Below are 22,418 nucleotides of genomic sequence, written 5' to 3' on the forward strand. Positions count from 1 at the left end.
GTACAAAACTGTTTGAGTTGCTCTTTTATTTGATAATACTTATAATTGTAAGTTAATTGTAATAGATACTACAAAGTTTCAAAACCCTAATATTCATTTTAAAACACCCTGCATTACTTCAAATTATGTCATCCTATATTCATGTCTTGTATGTACACTCATGTCCAAGATTATTGTTGTATGTCTATAAATATGTTGTTGTAGGAATATAATTTGATAACGAATCCGCCTGGTATTTCTTATAATATTAGTATGTGTATAATCGGCAAAGACATGTATGTGGCAAATTTCATGTCAAAACAGCAGTAAATAAGAACAATAAAACAAAAATAAAACTTTCTTTCAATTTAGCAACAGTTTCTTTTATTCTTTCTCATTTTCGTATTTATAATTCTTTTCCTTTGAAATTTACAACAAATATACATTTTTCGATTATACACGTAATATTAAAAGTACCCTGCAAAATCATTATCAAATTATATTCTTACAAGAAGACAGTTATAGATATGCGACAATCATTGTGGACATGAATGTACATATCATCGGGCCGACCCCAGGCAATTTGTCGCCCGCGCAATGACGTAATTTGCCGCCTAAATCCTTCTCCAGAAAGAACAAATCTTAAAAGTCACGATTTTAAGTATGCTACTCCAGCATGAACAACGAAAGGGAGGGAAACTACACTCGCACTCAGAAAGGCTTAAATACTTACTACAAATACAATATTGTTGTGTCTGTTTTTTTTTCTTTAAATATTAATCTATTATGTTAGTGAAAGATAAAGCAAATCCATCTGAAAGATGGTAATCCTTTTTATAGAATTCAATATCGAGTTTCAATCTCAACATATCAGTTTGCAATTATAGTGCAACTAGCTCTTTTACCTTTATTTCTTGATTTTCCTTCTACATCTGTTATTTTTTTAAAAGTGTTTCCACTTTCCATGATAACAATCTTATTTGCGACAAAGACAAGAGAAGCTTTCGTATCAGAACTTTGATAACTAACCAAAGGGGACAGGCATTCGAGAATTGAGTTCCTGCATTTGACAACAATCAAGCAATTTATTCTGGGATTTATTTTACCATTTGCTTTAGCACTGATCATGTTACTTAAACTAATGCGACCTAAACATAATTTATGAATGTAGTATTCAAATAGAAGGTCAGCTTAGTCAGTGGTACCCACCCCGTCATGTCCATGACGCACCCCCCTCAATTGTCTATCCGTAGGTGTTCTTCCATGAAAAAAAAAATCTTTTCGATTAATTTTTACACACCCTCAAGCATATTTATATAGATTTTTAATCCCCCCCAAATATTTCAATGACGCAATTTGCGTCATAGCCCCCCCTGGCTTAGTAAATATAGCTACCATGATCATGAAGTCTATCTCCAACAAGAAATATTTATTTTAAATAAAACACTTATGACAGATATTGCAGCCCAGTGTAAATGCACGTGTTGCACATATGGTAGAGCCAGCAATGCATATCATATATCTAGTCGACAAATTATTCATATGATATTCAGAAAATATTAGTAGGCAAATTAGTATTAGTTTTTACCTTTAGACAAGTTATTTGCATTTTATACTGTTCGTTATATTATTTTCGCACTTATTAAAGGCCTACTTTCACGAAAAAAAAAATGTTCATTTATACTTTTATTTCTTCGTTGATATTGGTGAAACAGTACAGAAACACGGATTATTAGTAGGTACGCAACTCATATAAATTGTAAAATATTCGTACCGTATCTAGTGTTTAATTTATGTTGCATTTTATGGTAATTACACCTACATAAAAATACTTCAGACTTAAATGACGTAAGATACATTACAAATGACTATTTGAAAAAAAACGAAATTTAGAAAAAAAAAACGAGAGGCAATGTTTTTTTTTTCTAAAAAAACGTACATTTCTGAAAAAAAACGAATGAACGAAGGCAATGTTTTTTTTCTATTTACAACACTACTCCCACCGTAGCATCACCCATACTGCTCCTATTATTAAATACATAGAAACTGATTGGTATTTGTTTAAACAAGAATTAAACACACTGATCGATCTAAGAGATCGGCCCGCCAACATTCAGGATATGGATCAGGAAGTTTCTCATATTACAGTAGCATTTCGTACAGCAGATGCAGCAAGCTCCGCTACTACAATCTCTCCAACGCAAACAGGTTAATTGCGGCAGTCTACATCTGCAACTCTATGTTCATTTAAAACGTTGTACTAGACGTCGCTGGCAGCACACACTTCATCCAGCCTACAAGACCCTGTGGAATAAACTGCGTGCAAAGATCAAGATGCTGACTCAGCGACAAAATCAACAGTACTGGGAAGATATTTTTCGTAACCTCACAGTAAATGATAGTGAAATCTGGACATACTCTAAATCCTTCCAACGGGCTACTAATGCTTCCAGAGCTAGAGTCCTCCAAGGACCACAAGGACTGACTCAAGGTCCTTAGTTGCAAGCAGCTACTTTTGCTGAATTTCTGCAAGCACAGTTCCAGCCCAATAGAGGCCAACTCGATCCTTATCTCCACCAGCACATTAGAACTACCTTATATAGTATACGAACTCAAAACCCTACAAATGGCATCAACCTTGTTACACCTCGGGAAAAAGAAAAACGCATCAAATATCTACCGACAAAGACAGTATCTGGACCTGATGGGATTCGACCTGAGATACTGAAACATACAACTCAAAAATTACCGGTCTTTTTGGCATATTTATTTAATGCCATCTTTCAAATATGCTATTTTCATAAGACCTGGAAGAAAGTTCGTATCATCACCATCCCTAAACCAGGAAAGAATCCGCTGCTTCCGGAAACTATAGGCCGATAAGTCTTCTGTCACACTTAAGTAAATTATTTGAACGTGTGTTCCTCTGGAGGTTGAAACAACATGTCGCCAATAGTGATCTTCTACCCTTCCATCAGTTTGGGTTTCGTGCACAGCACAGCACTACTACCCAACTCGTACGATCACTTAACAGTGGCTTTCAATAGAAAACACCACACCCTTGGAGTATACCAGGATGTGTCAATGGCATTTGATAAAGTCTGGTTAGCTGGATTATTATATAAGCTATACACTCAAGGTTTTCCGGATCGTTTTATGCATTTACTTTATTCTTATCTCATTGGCAGAACATTTCGTGTGTCGGTTGATGGTGTCAAATCCTCGTCTGGGCCAATTAAAGCAGGTGTCCCACAAGGCGCTGCACTTTCACCGCTTTTATATAATGTCTATACAGCAGATCTTCCAACTCTACCAAACTGCTTTTTCGCAACGTATGCCGATGATACCGCCTTTTTCACAACAAGTAGTTTACTTGCAAAGTGCTACATCTATATGCAACGTCAACTAGACAGTTTTCAGGAATGGGCCAGGCGTTGGAGAATTAAAGTAAACGCCGCCATAAGTTGCGCTGTCATCCACAATAGAAGACGCATCCGCGCCCCTCGAAATATAATATATGAGAACGCACACATTCCTCACGCCACGCATGCGAAATATTTGAGTGTGACATTAGATCGTGGGCTCACGTTCGCCCCACACATCAAAGATATAAAGCAACGAGCATTACAGAAAATCTCGGCATTGTAACCCATTTTTCGCTGCAGTTCAATCTCCCATGAGGTCCGCGTGCACATATTCAAGATGGTAGTCTTGTCCACACTTTCTTATGTATGTCCTGCCTGGCAACATGCTTCTAATAGACATCTTCAAACACTCGAAAGTGTGCAAACGAGAGCCGGTAGCATTATCACTTGTCACGACAGATATACACACAACAGCCAAATTCTGGAAGATTTAGAGCTGGTCCCCGTTAAAGAAGTTCTACGGCATCTCTATCATAAGTTCTGGCATACTTTTCCAAGACATGTTAATCCAGCTATAGCCACCATCGGTACCGAATGCGCTCTACGGAATGTTCATCGCACGCCACGCATTTAATATCTTTCCATAGCTCGTAATGACATTATCAGCTACTCTGCGACAGTTGCAGATGTAGACTTCCATACATAATAAAACAATAGTAATACCCAACAAGCCACCTGCACATCTATATAAATTCTTTATGCCATCTTACTCATGGAGTCAGGGGCTTCGGCCCGATACTCTTCACAAAACTTCAACATTGCCGTGACCGTGACCGTGACCGTGCTTTGGTTTAACTGGCCACCTGGAGCTCTAACCAGGTGAAAATAGGGTGTCCGTAGCTGGCGGAGAAAAATAAGCGAGACACTTAGTGCTTCCATCCCCATTGGTTGAATTGAATCGCGATCATCTTATATACGGTAGAATTACTTGCCTGTTTGAGGTTCAAGGAAACAACCGTCGAGTTGATTTTGAGCCTCCACGGAGGCTAACACATGAACTTGATCTTAACTATTGGCGACTTTGCTATTCTTTTGGCTTACGATTTATCTTTGATACTCTCCTATCCGGAGGTTGAGATACCTGAAAGAAAAGTAGTTGACGACTTTGGCAGCTATACCGGTGAACGATTACTTTCGTGCTTCCTCTCTTGAGGAAGGAGCACTTTAATGAACTCTAAACTTAGAGCTTTGCCCTAAGACTAGAATATACACAGGGGCCGTCACTACACTCTTGTGGTAAGCTAGTGCCATCTCCCACCTTAGTTATAAAGATGTCTTGTCAGAAGTCATCAGCGAAATCAGATAAAAAAAGTACAATCACCCCGGATTCAAGGTCTCAGGGGACAAATAATAAAACTAACGTACAAACCAGAAGATTTTGTAGTGTCTTTAGGTAACAAGAAGCAAGCAGCCGCCCCAGCGAAATTGAAATCCACTACATTTAAGCAGTCAAGTGCTTCGCAACCTTCCATTTCGAATACTCCTGAAGATATGGAGTTCACGGTTGTAGGAACGCTAAAGCGTCGTAAATCTTCTTTAGCAAACCTCAACAAGGCAGAACACCACACTAATAGTCTCTCAGCATATCCACCTCTCCCACTCAGTAACAAGTTCGATGTTTTGTCCCCAACACAATCAGAGAATGCTAGCACTAACACTGGTACGACAAAGCAGCCACCCAGTTTCAAGCCTCCTCCGATCTTCATCTACAGAATTACTAACACCTATGCCTTTATTAAAACCTTATCACGAGCATTGTACGAGCCCCCTCTAGCTCAGCCCAATAAGGAGCGCATTCTAATGCAAGCAGCAAACACAGATGATTATACATCTATCAAGGCTTATTCCGAACAAACAAAAACTGAGTATGCTACAGGCCTGGCGAAAAATGAAAGGCCTATTAAGGTAGTTGTCCGAAAACTGCCTATAGACACCGACTTAGACGACCTGAAGGAAGAACTATTGCGTCTCGGTTACAAACCAATAAACGTCGACCAAATGTCTCGTAAAAGCAAGATAGATGACAAGAAAATTATGATGCCACTGTTTTTTGGTTGCTTTGGAACGAACTGCAGCTGTTAAGGAGACATATGGTATTACCAACCTACTTCATTACAAGGTCCACATCGAACCATACAAGCCTCCCTCAGTGCTGCAATGTTACAGATGTCAACTCTTGGGGCATTAACAAGACACCTGCCAAGCGCACCCTGGCTGTCTCAAATGTGGGCAATTTCATTTCACCAAATCCTGCAGTAAAGCAGAATCCTCCACACCCGCCACTTGCGCCAACTGTCAGGGAGATCACCCGGCAAATTACCGTGGATATCCAGTTTTTAAATCCTATTCTCAGGCTCTTAAATTGCCGGTTCAGCAGCCGAGGAAACTTCCAGATAAAACCAAGAAAAGTTTCAACAAATCATCAGAAGGGACGATTTCCATCACCATTGTTGTTAATATCCAACCTAACGCTACGGATATTGAAGACGTTGAAGTTTCCACTTCTTCCCACACCCATTCAGCTTCTGCCCAACAACAAGAGAGTCCTAAAGTAGCCCTGGACTTAATGTCAATTCTTTCATTCCTTAAGAGCTCACATTTCGGCAAAATAATAACACATATTAAATGTGGTATTATTCGTTTCCGACAAGCAGCAGACTCAGCTTCCAAGGCTGCAGCAGTATTAGAAACAATAGCGGAAATGGTTGATGATGGCTGTTTCTAATTCTAGCGTTCTACATCATACACTAGTCCTTGCTACGTGGAATGCAGATACAAGTGCTTATTAGATTTCAAACCCATCAAAGAGTTGATGTCATGTTTATAAAAGAAGCGCGCATTACTGCTCTGATCCCTACTTGGCGACTATCCAATTATATTGTCTACCGACAGGATAGGGTGGGCAGACAGAAAGGAGGTTTACTACTTATAATCACAAAGGCATTCCCAGTCAGGTTGATTACAATCCCACCTCTACTTACCTTGGAGGCACTTGCTGTTGAGCTAATAACTCCAGGTGTTCCATTAATATTGGTTACCGGGTACAGGTCCCCGGCCACACAACTAGAGCCCACAGACTTTGATGTTATTGCTAAATTAGGGCCAAAGGACATCTTAGGTAGATATCTTAATGCTAAGCACGGAGAATTGAACTCCATTATTCCAAACATTACTGGAGATGCTCTACATGAATATCTCATCACGTCAAACTTCATCATCAGTGCTCCACCAGAGCCAACTCATCATCCCAAGTTCGACGGAGAACCCGATGTGCTTGACGTCGCTCTTTGCAAATATATGTCTTTTACTGTCCATCCTTATATCATTTCAGATTTAGACTCTGATCATGATCCAGTAATTTTCCACGTTTCACACCGCAGCATTGCCCATTCTGCTCCTATCTTTAAGCAAATAGAAACTGATTGGCATAAACAGCAACGAAACACTATGATCGATCTACGAGAGGGGCTACCCACCATTGAGGACGTCGATCAAGCGGTTTCTCACATCACATTAGCATTACGAGCAGCAGAAGGAGCGAGTTTCACAACCATAATCTCCTCAACACACACCGGTCAATGCGACAGTCTACATCTGCAAATCTATCTTCATTTAAAACGTTGGGCTAGACGCCGATGGCAGCACACACTACATCCAGCATACAAGACATTGTGGAATAAATTGCGTGCGAAGCTCAAGGTGCTCACACAGCGACAAAATCAACAATAGTGGAAAGACACTTTTCGAAATGTCACACTAAATTATCTCAAAATTTGGACATACTCTAAATCCTTCCAGCGTGTAACAAATGTTTCCAGAGCTAGAGTCCTTCAAGGACTACAAGGACTTACTCAAGACCCTCAGTCGCAAGCGGATTTTTTCGCTGACTCTCTGGAAGAACCTTTCCAGCCAATAGAGCACTTCTTGATCCCTACCTCAAACAGCACATCCGAACCACACTATATAGCATAAATACACAAAAACCTACACACAACCTTAGTTACACCTCGATAAATAGAAAGACATATCAACTGTCTGCCGGCAAAGACAGCATCTGGGCCCGATAGGATTCTATTTGAGATCCTAAAACATCCAACCAGAAAACTGCTGGTGTATCTAACATATGTAATTAATGCCATCTTTCACTTATGCTATTTCCCGAAGACCTGGAAGGAAGCTCGTATTATCACCATCCCCAAACCTGGGAGGAATCCACTGTTCCCAGAAAACTATAGGCCTATAAGTCTTCTATCACACCTAGGTAACTCTTTGAATGTGCGTTTCTCTGGAGGCTGAAACAGCATGTAAGCATTAACAATGGTTTTCAATAGAAAGCAACACACCCTTGGAGTAATATTGGATGTCTCAAAAGCCTTTGATAAAGTCTGGTTAGCAGGACTATTATATAAACTTTACATGCAAGGTCTTCCAGATCGTCTTCTTCACTTACTGCGTTCGTACCTCATTGGCAGAAAATTTCATGTGTCTTTTGACGGTGTTAAATCCATGTCTAGATCTATCAAAGCAGGTGTTCGAGAGAGCGCTGTACTTTCACCGCTCTTATATAATCTATACACGCAGATCTCTCGAACTTACCATATTGCTTTTTCACAACACATGCTGAAGATACTGCCTTTTTCACGACCAGTAGCTCCCTTGCACAGTGTTACATCTACATTCAACGACAACTAAACGGTTTTCAGGAATGGGCAAGACGTTGGAGGATTAAAATCAATGTAGACAAAAGCTGTGCTGTCATTCACAGTAAGAGACGCATCCGTGCTCCACGAAATTTAACCAATGAGAACGTTCGCATTCCTCATGCTATGCACGAAAAATTTTTGGGTATGACTTTAGACAGTGGTCTAACGTTCGCCGCTCACATCAGGGACATAAGACAAAGAGCCTTACAAAAAGTCTCAGCGTTATATCCCATCTTTCGCTGCAGTTCGCTTTTCTATGATGTTCCAGTTCACATCTTCAAGATGATAGTCCTATCTACAATATCTTATGCATGCCCTGCCTGGCAACATGCTTCACCCTGTCATATACAAACACTCGAAAGTGTAACAACCCGAGCTGGTCATATAATCACTGGTCGCGACACATACACACGAAACAGTTAGGTTTTGGAAGATTTAGAGCTACCCACTGTTAGCGAAGTTCTACGACATTTCCACAGTAAATTCTGGCGTACTTTACCCACACATATTGATCCAGCCATAGCTAACATTGGCACTGAATGCACTCTCCGGAACGTCCATCGCACGCCACGTCTTTAATATCTTTCCAGAACTCGTAATGAAATCATAACCGGCTGCTCTGCGACAGTTGCATATGTAGACTAATCAATAGTAATATACAACTAACTACCAACACATCTTTATTATTTTTATACCATCCTACTCATGGAGTCAGGGGCTCCGGCCCGATACTCTTTACAAAACTACAACATTACCGTGACCGCGGCCGTGACCGTGACCATGCATTTGTTGCTATTGTAGCATTTTAATAGATAGATTATAAAGAGTCGTAGTAAAATCGAAATAAAACTCACCATGCTCAGTCTCGTGACAAAAAACAGGTGGGAGGGAGATACATCATGGCGAACAAAGAGTAAGTGCAGCAAGTCAAGATGGTAGGCCGACACGAATATACTGCCCTCGAACATTACTATTCTCCAGTTCGACATATATCGACTTGACTATAAAATATGCTCCTTACAATGAAGATACGTCAGTAACATCTCGTTTCCATGGTTGAAGAGATGGTACGAACATTACCAGAAATGAACGGACTTGTGCTTCGGGAATGAACCTTCTCACTTTGCGAAACAGGCCTAAGACATTGAAAATGTTTAAATATTCGAATAGCAATCCTACAAATTGATAATATAAGTGGGGTGAATGTTGTATAAGATTCCCAGGTAATAGAACATGTATGTTTAATTTTAATAATAAATAGGCAAGAAATGTATATGGGAATTTTCTACTCTATTAAGCATAACAAAAGTGATGTAAGTCCATGATATTTATTGTGTGAAGAGTATGCGAGAGTAGATTATAGTTTCGCCTGTTCTCAATATTACATTTTAGATTGTCTAAAGGCCATTTTAGACACGATCATATATCATCAATGGTACAGTTTTTTTTAAATCATATCCAAGAGAGATATTTTATATTTACACACGGCTTATCGCTAGTAGATATCTCTCGCAGAAGGTCAATAGAATCTGATATATTTCGCAGGTTAAGCGAATTATTTAAGAAAATTCAAATTTCTCCTCTATGAACAAAAGAGGGCCACGATGTTTGGATGTGTGTGTGTGTGTGCTTCTATCTGGCACTCGTAAAAGGACAATTCCTGTTTCTTGCTAATTTGTGTTCCCGCCATAGTAAAATAAAAAGCTTGAAATGGAAGATAAGTACTATGCAGCTGTTGCATTTATCATGTAGTCTACGTGGCAATGATATAATTTTATTTTTGATTAAAAAAGAAAACAAATATAGTATGGTGTTAACTATTTAGAAACATAAAGACTCGCCAATCGTAAGCTGAAAGACGAGTATTGTTTTATTGCTGGGGTATTTCATTCATTTTTTTTAAGGGCAAAAGGTACTAATCCGTAACTACATAACTTCCCGTTAAACATTTATCATCTATCTGTCTGCACAAACAGACAAATCTTCATATTGTGAAGTAAAATATGGAGCAAAGTTAAATAGCGAAAAAAAAATATAAGGTCTCAGCGTTTATAAAGTAAATTGGGCGAGATAATTATTAATCTTTATATATAAATATGTGTATTCTAATCAGTGGCGAGGCTTGAGGAGAGACAGGTTAGACACAATTAAAAAATTAAATTGTATTAAAATTATTTTAATTGAATACATTTTGACAAGTAGTAGCAAAAGGATTTCGGAGAGTTTTTATTGTTTTTTCTCTTTGTGAGTGTTCACATTACACTGTACTCATGGCGCACCCGCAGCAGGGGCAAAAGGGGGCAATTATTTCCTCTGGATTTTCGAAAGAGGCTCGTTTCTTTGATACAAGTACCAAACGTACTTGATTTCCTTACTCATCCACTACAGTGTTTAATCTATTTACTGTAGTTAATAAAGTTATACAGTGTCTGTCGATTATAAATATTATGTGCATCACAGTGTGTACATTTCAGGGTTGAAAAAAAAAAACAGATTTTATTTTTATAAAGCCCAACCCAACTGGGCCCATATAAGCTTTTTTCGCGTTTAATTATTCATCGAAATATTTCAATGCCTTTGCAGTAAAAGTGTTGAAATGTGATTTATATTTCAAAATGGTCATTGTTTCAACTTACAAGAATTTTCTATTCACTGCTGTTTTTAAAAAATCGTCGCCATTTTTAAATTTTACATTGGATCGCCGAGAAAATCCATACAGCAAAGTTAGAATGTCTCGTGCCTCTACTTCAAAATTTCAACCTAAAAGTGTGAAAAATGCACCCTGTAGCTGGATACCCGCTGTTTTGAAAAATTGCAGCCATTTTGAAATTTTACGTTGGGTCGCCGCCATAATGTGCACTGCTAATTTAGAGTGTCTCGTGCTTCTACTCTGAAAATTTCAACTTAAAAAAAACACAAATTGCGTATTGTAGTGTGTATACCCGCTAGTTTAAAAAATGTGGCCTTCATTTTGCAATTTTACGTTGGTATGCCGCCAAAATCTATACAGGTAATTTAGAGTATCTCGTGCTTGTACCATCTATCTATTAAAATGCTACAGTACCAATTAAGAGCTTTTTTTTTTTTTGGTGAGGGAGTAAAGGTATAAAATATGTATCTTTATTCATAATCAATTTTTGAGCATCCATTTTGAGGAAGAGATGTTGCACTCCCAGCCATTAGAGGATTACGCCCTCTCTTTGGCACAGATGTTAAGACAAGTTAATTGAATTTAAACTATTGTAGTTGGTCTAAGTGCAAATATGAGTAGATTAATATTTAACACAAAATATAAATACATTAATCTTGATGAGAAAAAATGTATATAATAATAATAATAATAATAATAATAATAATAATAATAATAATAATAATAATAATAATAATAATAATAATAATAATGAAAAAACGTAAGTGCAGGAAATACATTCAAGGTACTAAGGTGCTGGATATAAAAGATAATACATTTAAATGTGTAAATAAATATAATGCGGATATGAATAGATGAAATGAAGTGCATTCACGCCACAATCACAATGGGTAAGTTAGTTTAAACACATGAGGGTTATATCTTCTGTCTCGGGGCGACTCGAGACTGATGTAGACAAGATGAAAGCCCAATGTTAATTATGAATGAAAAACAAGTGCTAAGATGGTAGAATGTGAGGTAAATGTTCGTGAATCATGTAAATTGCAAAGATATCTCTTTCAGCTGAGTCCAGATTCGATGTTTGAATATATAGCGTTGTTAGAATGTTGAGTGGCGAGTGTAGAAATCTGTACGGTGCGTCAGTAAGGGCATCAACTCGTAATGTATCGAGATATAAGGGATGAGAAGTAGTGATGCGAGACTGTATATATCGTGCCCTAAGAGTAGAGAGATGATCAATGATGTTGGGAAAATCAATGTGTTCATACGTGAGGTAATTTGGATATGGTAATTTAATACGATATGCAAGGCGAATAACATGGCGTTCGAGAATTGCAAGCTTTTCGTATAGCGTAGGTGAGGCATGGCACCAGGCAATGTTACCAAATGTTAATATAGGCCGTAAAAATGCTTTATAGGTATTGAGAAGTAACTTCGCATTTAGCCCCCAAGTTGTGCCAGTGAGACGACGGAGGAGATTTAATCTGCGTTTTGCTTGCAACGCAAGTTTTTGGAAGTGAGGTTTCCAAGAGAGTTTCGAATCAAAGACCACGCCTAAGTATGTTGCAGAAACTGCTGGTCTAAGGAAATGACATCTACTGACACACGAAGATTTCCAGGATTTCTGTGTACTTTACTGCGTCGTTTTGAAGGGAGGAAAACAAGGGTTTGTGTTTTCGCAGTGTTAACAGTTAATTTCCATTTACTGCACCAATTAAGAAAGTTGTTTAAGGTTATTTGTAGGTTTCTGCTGACCTGAAGGATTGTTTTCCCAGGCGATAAAAAGGCAGTATCTTCTGCGTATTGAAATATGTACACATTAGGCAGTGGGCTCGGCATGTCGGAAGCGTATAATATATACAATAATGGACTAAGGGCGGAACCTTGTGTTACACCTGTATGTGAGAAAATGGGCCTTGATAGTACATTTCCTATTGAAACATATGCGATACGGTTACTTATAAAGGAGTATATGAGTCGAAGGTAACAAGTGGGCAAGCGGAGTGACTGTAGTTTACGTAGTAAGCCATAAAGCCACACTTTATCGAATGCCTTTTCTAAGTCCATGAGGACTAGACAGGATGGAAGTCCCTTATTGTACTGATTTGTGATGACTGTAGTTAAACGCAGCAGTTGATCACTGATAGAAAAGTTAGGTCGAAAACCTGCTTGATGTATTGGTAATAGATCATATGCCTTAAGATGTGCGTGAAGTCTATTTGCTAGGATCTTTTCGAATAGTTTACTAAATACGGAAGTCAACTGAATCGGCCGATATGAACTGACATAATGAATGGGCTTATTTGGTTTATGGAACATACATGCTTTGGAAACCTTCCACTGTAACGGGTAATAACCAGTTGAGAGGATGTAATTATAAACGGAAATTAACAAAGTGATAAAAGAGACCGGTGATTCTTTTATCATCCTATAAGAAATTCCGTCCATGTCTGGTGCTGTGTTTCGTTTTCTACTAAGAGCTGAATGAAATTGAGTCGGAGTAATAGGCCTTGTAAGAGGATGATTGTGATCAATGTGATGTGATGTAGAAGGCTGTAGAGAACAGATGGTGGAGAGATCAATCCGCTCATCACGACAAGGCGATTCTGATGGAGTAAAGACTGTCTGTAATTGGTCAGCGAAAGCATTTGCCTTATCGATGTCAATGTGAAGTGGTACACTATTAAGTTGAAGCGGATACGTATTTATTGTACTTTTACCAGTTAGTTGGTGAAATTTCTTCCAGTATCGGGTTGGATGTACTTCGTCTCGCAGTTTGTTGCAAGTACTAATCCAGTGCTTCCGTTAGTATGCAATAAGGTAGTTCCTAACTGCTCTTTGCCATTGCCTGTGGTAAAGGAGCTCTTCCACATTACCAGTTCGGTGGTATTCTCTAATGTGTTGACATGAGCGCTTTACAAGTGCAAGATATTGAGGTGGCAATTTTGGTTTGTACGCGCATATTTTGTCTTCAGGAATACTTACACGTGCGTTTGTTGTTAAGGTGCGAGTAAGATGAGTGAGAGTATTATATAATTCGTGTTCGCTACTTGGTGCAGCAATATCCGTAATATCTCTGTCAATAATCTGCCTATATGTGCTCCAGTTTGCTCTATCATATCGCTTGACAGTACGGTATTCGGTTTTAGACTGTGGGCAACGGCCCCTACTCAACGATAGCTTAATTGGTGCATGATCGCTCCCTATAGTGTCAAGAATTTGTATAGTGCAGTCACTGACTAGATTAAGAGACGTTATTACTACATCGGGTGTTGTTTGACTAATTGGTCGTGAATGACTAGGTAAACGATGTACATGTAAATTCAAATTTTGAGTTACATAGTCAAAGAAGTGTTGTTTCTCTCGGTCGCCTCGACTATGAATGTTCATATCGGCCATGATGATGACATTTCGGAAATTATGTGCTATGTAATGAAAAAAATCAAATGGGATGGGGTGTCGCGGCCGTATATAGATTGTAGCGATATTGATAACAATTGATGGGTAATAAATTGACAAAAGAAGATGCTCCGGATGATTGATGAAAATCTGTGGATGATATTGGCGAAACGATACCTTAGGGGAAAACCCAACTGCGACCCCACCCTGTGCTCTTGCACCATGCCCTGAATAGTCATGGAGATATATTTGATAAGCTGGTAGACGTACTGTGGTGGTAGGTTTGAGTGCAGTTTCATTTAATGCAAATAAATCAATTTGTTCCTCTAGCAGTAGCTGTTCCAGTAGAAGTTTATGTTGTAGAAGCGATCGAATATTAAGAAATAGAATATTCATAATTGTCATAATGAGAAATACGAGTGCCATGGTTTTATACGGTTGTTTCAAGTGGTGCGATTTAAAAATGGGCATATTGTCTGGAGTAGGTAGCATGGAGATTCATATTGAAGAGTGATTTAGCTGTGTCACTAATAGTGCAAAGGATATGATCACGTTGAAAAGGCAGTATGTTTTGAAGCACAATAGTCAATCAGCGGAGAAGATCCTCAAGACTGAAAGGGTGTAAAATTGATTGCGCTGGTGGCGTTGGCTTGTCAGAACTTCGGAGGGGTGCTGTAAACTCTGGACGAGTAGGTTCTGCCTGAGGTTTTGCCTTGCAGCGATAGCTGTAAGTGGGATGTGAGTCTCCGCACGTGGCACATTTTGGAGGTTGTTGTTGGTTTTTACACAATCTAGTGTTGTGTTGTTCACTGCAATAGCCACATTTAGGTTGATTAGGGCACGAGTTCGTAAAATGAGAATTATAAACTTGACATTTCTCACATCTAATAGACACTGGTCCAGGAGTCTTTGACGGTTCTACCTTATGGATCTTTTTGTAAATGGGTGCTCCGTAGGCTAATAAGTGATCAATAGCTTGTTGGTTTTGGGATAATACCCGCACCATATAAGTAGGTCCTGAATTATTCTTGATACGAATGCATTTGTCAACATTGATACCCTCTTGAATAAGTTCTTCACGAACTTCTTCATCTGTGAATTCAGGTAGGACGCCACGAATGACCACAAACAGCATTGGTATCTTCTTCGGAGGTGGAGGTTGTTTGATCCTAGAATCCGTTTTCTTAACAAGTTTGGCATTTTTCCCAAAGATTTCATAGGATGCCTTGTTTCTCAAGTAGGTTCCAAAGTTCGGGTCTTTCGATTTTATGATATAGCCATTTCTAGAGTGAAATATTTGCTCAACATTAGCACGTGGGACGTATTTAATGATCTGAATTAAGAGCGTTTTTTTAAGGTTACAGAGTTAGGGATTGGTACTTTAAACTTTATTCATCCATTTTCATTTCAAAAGGTATGATGGCAGAGTGTCTCCTAACCCTAGCCACTAGAGGGTTACGCCCTCTCTTTGGCACAGAATTGACGACACTGGTGGGTTTATAGCATATAAGATGGTCCAAGTGCAGTTTTATAAACGAATAGTGCTGAAAGTAACAATAAACAAAACAATAAGTGAGTGAATAAATTTAAATGTGCAGATAAGTAAACAAAATACATATATAATTATATAATTGGTGCAGGTAGAAAACAGAATGGAACTTTGGCATGAAAGCAGTGCGTTGAATTATGAAATAAACAGGATAGTATGAAATGAAATGCAGTGCGTACACGCCACAATCACAAACATAGTGTTAGATACACGAATGCATGTTAGTTCTTCTGTCTCAGGGCGACTCGAGACTGATGGAAACACGGGGAAAGCCCAAAGTTAGTAGTGAATTGAGACATTGTGCTAAAATGGAAACAAATGATGATGATGATCTGGTATAAGATATATATGAAATATGTCGTGGTCTTCAGCTGTAGGATGTATAGATTTTAGGTATAGCGTGAGGAGAACATTTAACTGTGTATGCAGATATGTATCCGGTGCATCAGTTTCAGCATCAGCTTGTAAAGTATCTAGGAGTAATGGGTGGGAGACCGGTAGGCGAGAGAGTATATGTTTCAAACGGAGGTCTGCAAGATGTTGAATAAGGTGAGGAAAGTTGATGTGTTCGTATGTCATGAAGTTCGGGTGTGGTAATTTTATGCGATAGGCAAGTCTAATAGCATGGCGTTCTAGTATTGATAATCGGTCGTAAAACTTTGTTGGAGCATTGCACCAAGCAATGTGGCCAAATGTTAAAACGGGCCTGAGGAACATTTTGTATGTGTTGATTAAGAGAGGTGCGTTTAAACCCCAAGTAGTTCCTGTTAGACGCCGTAGAAGATTGAGCCGCAAAGTGGCCTTTAGTGTTATTTTCTCTAAGTGAGCTTTCCAATTTAATTTAGAGTCGAAAACAACCCCGAGATATGTAGCTGTAGGTGTTGGTCGAAGTGGATGGCCTTGTAGAGATATATTAAGGTTGTGAGGGTTACGTTGAACCTTGGAGTGGCGTTTAGGAGGTAGAAATACCAATGCTTGTGTTTTGGCGGCATTTAAAGTTAGTCGCCAAGTGGTACACCATTGCATAAAATTATTTAGAGTTGATTGCAAGATTATGTTGATCTGTTGCATGGTTTTGCATAGAGCTAAGAATGCCGTATCATCCGCATACTGAAATAAGTACACATTCTGTGTAGGTGGTGGTATATCGGAGGCGTACAGTATATAGAGAAGTGGGCTAAGTGCAGAACCCTGTGGAACTCAGGAGTATGGAAAAATAGGACGGGAGATGGCAGATTATATGTAAACATATCCGATTCTATTAGTTAAGAAGGTATATATAAAACGTAAGTAACTGATCGGAAGGTTAAGTTTCTGCAACTTTCGTATGAACCCATAGTGCCAAACTTTGTCGAAAGCTTTTTCCAGAGCCATTAAGACGAGACATGATGGGAGACCTTTGTTATATTGATTGGTGATAATGGTCGAAAGACGAAGTAACTGGTCATTAATAGAAAATGAGGGTCGAAAGCCTGCTTGATGTGTAGGTAATAAGTTATGTTCTTGGATATATATATGAAGCCTTTGTACCAGGACTTTTTCGAACAGTTTACTAAAGACTGATGTGAGCTGGATAGGGCGATAAGACGTTACACCATGTGCCGGTTTATGAGGTTTGAGAAACATGCAGATTTTGGATACTTTCCAATCGACAGGATAAAAGCTGGTACGGAGAATAAAGTTGTATACTGCAACAAGTAATGTAAGGAAAGAAAGCGGAGCCTCTTTTAGTAGCCGGTAGGAAATACGATCAATGCCTGGTGCAGTATTGCGTTTCTTATGGAGAGCACGTTGAAGTTCGTGAGTAGTGATTGGTGATGTAAGAGGCGCTTCCTCATCGATTGTGTGTAAAAGTGACGGCTGTAGAGCAGGAATAGTAGCCAAGTCTATACGGTTACGTGAATGAGGAGATACTGCAGGTGTAAAAACTGTCTGCAATTGCGTTGCAAAAGCGTTGGCCTTATCTAGGTCAGTAAACAGAGGAGCACTATTGTCCATAAGTGGATACGAAATTTTAGTATTTCTGCCTGTGAGTTTATGGAAAGATTTCCAATACCGGGTTGGAGATGCTTCATCGTTTAATTTATTACAGGCACTGATCCAGCTTCGACGTTTATATGCTATGAGATAATTAGTTACTGTGCGATGCCATTGCCGGTGATGGCGAAGACATTCCTCGTTTCCGGTTTGTTGGTATTCTCGGAAATGTTGGCGTGATTTTTGTACTAAAGACAGATATTGAGGCGGCAATTTAGGTTTAGAATGATAAAATTTCCCCTCAGGGATGTTTTGTTGAGCACTGGTATGCAAGATGTTTGTAATCTGGTTGACTGTGCTATACATTTCGTTTTCAGTAGTTGGTGGATGAAGGGTTGAGACCTGGGTATGTATGAACTGCCGGAATTGAGGCCAGTCGGCTTTATAATAACGGGGAATAAAATGAGGTTTAACTGCTTTACAGAGGAACGACCCTTGTTAATGGACAGTTTGATCGGACAATGATCACTTCCGATTGTGTCGAGAACCTGCAATTCACAGTCATTTACAAGCGATAAAGAAGTGATTACCACATCTGGAGTTGTTTGAGTGGCTGGTCGAGTGGGACCAGGAAGGTTGTGAATATAAAGTTGTAGGGTGGTTGAAATAAATTCCGTAAATCGTTCTCTTTCCCTGGCACTTCTGCTATGAATGTTTACGTCGGCCATGATAATTATGTTTTTAAAATTACGGGCTATATAATCGAAAAAAGAAAATGGTATTGGATGCCCAGGGCGGATACATACAGTGGCTACATTTACTGTGATAGAAGGATAGTATATAGAGTAGAAGAGATGTTCAGGTAGCTGTGCAAATGCCGGAGGATTATATTGCCGATAAGGAAGTTTTGGAGAAAAGCCAATCAGTACTCCTCCTTGAGCGCACGCATGTGCATCATGGTAATCGCATCGTTGAATTTGATACCCTGAAAGTCGCGCAGTAATGGTTGGTTTTAAAGCTGTTTCAATGAGAGCTACAATATCAACTCTCTCTTCTAGCAGGAGTGGTTCTAGAAGTATTTTGTGTTGATGAAAAGATCGAATGTTTACAAAGAGTAAAGTAAGGCCGTTATGTATACTGCCATGTTGGTTTCAGACTGCTGTTTCTAGAGGTGCGATGTGGAAGTGGACAAAATTGCCAGAATATGTAGCTGTAAAGTTTAAGTTGAACAAAGATTTAGCTGTTGAAATGGCAACCCGAAGAATGTGCTCGCGTTGGAATGGAAAAACATTTTGGAGTACTATGGTGATGTAACGAAGAAGATCTTCGACAGTGAGAGGCTGAGCGAGAGACTGAGTAGGTGGCGTGGATTTGTCGAGGCTTTGTACTGGTACTGTGAGTTCTGGACGTTCAGGTTGTGCTTGTGGTTTACCCTTAGGTTGGATGTTGGATGATGTTCGTTACACGCAGAGCAATTTGGTGGTTGCTGCTGATTTTTACAAGCTTTTGTTTCATGAGGTCCACTACAGTACCTGCATTTAGATGTGTTTGGACATTGGTATGTCAAGTGAGAATTATAGGTTTGACACTTCTCACATCGAATTGGTAGAGGCCCTGTTGTCTTGGAAGGTTCAACGCGATGGAGTGTCTTATAGATAGGAACTCCATGACTTAGGAGATAGTCTAAGGAAGTTTGATTTTGCGATAGAACGCGAACCATGTAAGTGGGGCCATTGCTATTTTTAATACGAATGCACCTGTTAACGTCGATTCCCTCTTGTTTGAGTTCTTCAAGAATCTCTTCGTCGCTTATTTCAGGTATCACTCCTCTGATAACTACAGAAAACATGGGTGGTTTTCGAGGAGGTGGTGGTTGTTTGATTTTTTTATCAGCTTGTTTTACTAGTTTTGCAGTTTTGCCAAAGACCTCATAAGATGCTTTGTTTCGGAGTGTAGTACCGAAATTCGGGTCCTTAGAACGAATAATAAAGCCATTCCGAGTTTTAACAATATTTTCCATGCTAGCTCGTGGTAGGTACTTGATGATTTGTAGAAACACCATCTTAGGATGAGTGTATTTTGTATCGAAATCTGTCAGTAGAAACGTGTAGATTGGTTCTTTGGTGTTGTAGATATTTGAAGATGAAGCGTTAGCAGTGTCCATTGCAGAGTCTTTGTTGGTCGTTAGAACAGAAGACCGAGATCTATCACGAGGATGTTTACTGGAGTGAGCAGAGTCACCAGAATCAGTACGATCTCTGGGTCTAGTTACTCGCGAACTGGTTTGACTACCCCATGAAAGGTGCCTGGTACGACCGGAGCGAGATATATTCTCACGGTCTCCTACAGAAGAACCAGGAGCCGGTGGCCCAACGTATGGTGGTAGGTTCTTGTGCATTGGTCCCAAGACCAGCACAACCTATCCGTGTGATTTTACTTGTATGAGAAATGAAGTGAAAGAAAATAATGAGGAAGATGATGATGATATTTCAAAAATATAAGCGACCCTCCGAAAGTGTTAACTTTCGTCAATCCTCTAAACAACGTAGGTCTGCGATTAGCACAAGTGCGTCTGCTACACCTGATCCTCGCTAACAGATTAACGGTTGTAAGAGAGGCTGGGTTCAGCTCAAAGTTAAAGATCTGTTGCGAATTAAGAGCCGTTTTCTTAATTGCTAGCCGAAGGCTAGCTCCCTTGCGAGGGTTACGCCCTCTATCCGGGTGGAGAGGTAAAATTATTGGGGCAGAGAGGATATTGGAGCTGGTCTAAGGGATATGTAGGAAGACTGGAGCATCATTTTATATATATACCACTTTATTATATTTCATCTTTATTTCATTATATTATACAAGTATGGTATCCACTTGGTCATTATGATCTTGTGATCATAATCATTAGGGTTGGGAAAGATGATGATGAGGTGCACGTGACAGGACAAACACAAACAAGTTGTTAAAAACACGAATGCTGGTTATCTTCTTGTCCAGGGGCTACTCTGGACAGTGATGAAGACGAGTGAAGCCCTGTTAGTATGATGAGTTCACAGTGCAACATATGTGGGCGAGACGTGATGGGGAAGATGGTCGGAAGCGTAGGCAGAAGCGACAAAATGATCGGGGTGGTCAGGTGGAATTGTTTTGAGATAAAGGGAGAAGAGCAAAGATAGAGGGCAAGTGACTAAATTATATCCCAGATCGTAGTGGCGGTCGATGTCCATGGTGTCCAGAAGTAAAGGATGTCTTTGCTGAAATCGGGTGGTAATGAATTTGAGCCTTAACTTTTCTATGTGATGAAGTATGGTAGGAAAAGTTATGCGGTCATACAACTCCTGCGTTGGACTCGGGAGCTTGATTCGATAAGCTAAACGGAAAGCATGGCGTTCGAGTACTTTCAATTTGGCATAGAAAAAAGGCAAAGCACTAACCCAGGCAGGGTGGCCGTACGTCAAGATGGGACGTAAAAATACCTTGTAGGTATTCAGGACTGTATTAGGCTGTAATCCCCAGGTGGTGCCAATAAGACGTTTAAGTAGATTTAGTCGATTGTAGGCCTTGCGAATGATTTCTTTCAAATATGGCCGCCAAGTTAGGTGAGGATCTATAGTGAGACCTAGGTAAGTAACCTGTTTGGCGGTTTGAATTCGTGTGCCATCGACTCTGATGTTAAGAAGGTTCGGATTTTTTTGTATTCGAGAGCGCTTGCGAGGTGGAATAAAGACAATTGCCTGCGTCTTAGTGGAGTTGATGTGAAGTCGCCACGTATTGCACCATCGAAGGAAGGAGTCAATCGCTATGCTGAGAGAAGAATTAATCTGTTGAATGGTCCGGGCTGTGCAGAGAAAAGCAGTGTCATCGGCATATTGAAAAGTGTGCACATTGAGAGGAAGTGCCGGCATGTCAGCTACAAACAAAAGGTATAGAAGGGGTGAAAGAGCAGAGCCTTGAGGTACACCAGAGTGAATAAAAATGGGATGAGATAGAGAGCTATTGATGGTTACGTAAGAGAGGCGGTTAGAAAGAAAATGAAAGATGAAGCGGAGATAAGAGAGTGGAAGCCGGAAGCGGTGAAGTTTAAACATGAGAGCTAAGTGCCAGACTTTATCAAAAGCTTTTTCGAGATCGAAAAGAATGAGGCAAGACGGACGTGCAGTATTATAATGATTCGTAATGAGATTTATGAGTCTGAGTAATTGGTCGTTGATGCTAAAATTAGAACGGAAACCAGCTTGATGCACAGGTAACAGATTATGGGTAGTGAGATGAAGATGAAGTCTGATGACAATGATGCGTTCTAGGATTTTACTAAATACGGAGGTTAGTTGAATCGGTCGGTAGGATGCAACAGAAGCTGGAGGTTTGTTAGGCTTTAGAAACATGAGGGTAGATGAGGTTTTCCAGTCTGGGGGAAAGTAGCCGGTACGGAGAATGAACGTATATATATAAGAAAGAAGGAGGAGAAGACAGTAAGGTGCTTCTTTGATGTGGCGGTACGTTATCCGATCCAGACCAGGAGCTGTATTCTTTTTGCGAGTTACAACAGATGAGATGTCAGCAGTAGAGATAGGAGCGGTAAGAGGATTATTACCGGGGAGGATATGCGTTTCACTTGGTTGTAGATATGGTGCTGATAAGTTTAAGATGTCAGTAGGATGCCTCCGGGGAAAGTCTGGTGAAAAGGGTGTGAATGTAGTTTGTAGGTGGTCGGCAAAAGCGTTGGCTTTTTCTTCGTCAGTATG

The sequence above is a fragment of the Thermobia domestica genome, chromosome 6 (assembly GCF_964235325.1).
Source record: "Thermobia domestica chromosome 6, izTheDome1.hap1.1, whole genome shotgun sequence".
NCBI lineage: Eukaryota > Metazoa > Arthropoda > Insecta > Zygentoma > Lepismatidae > Thermobia > Thermobia domestica.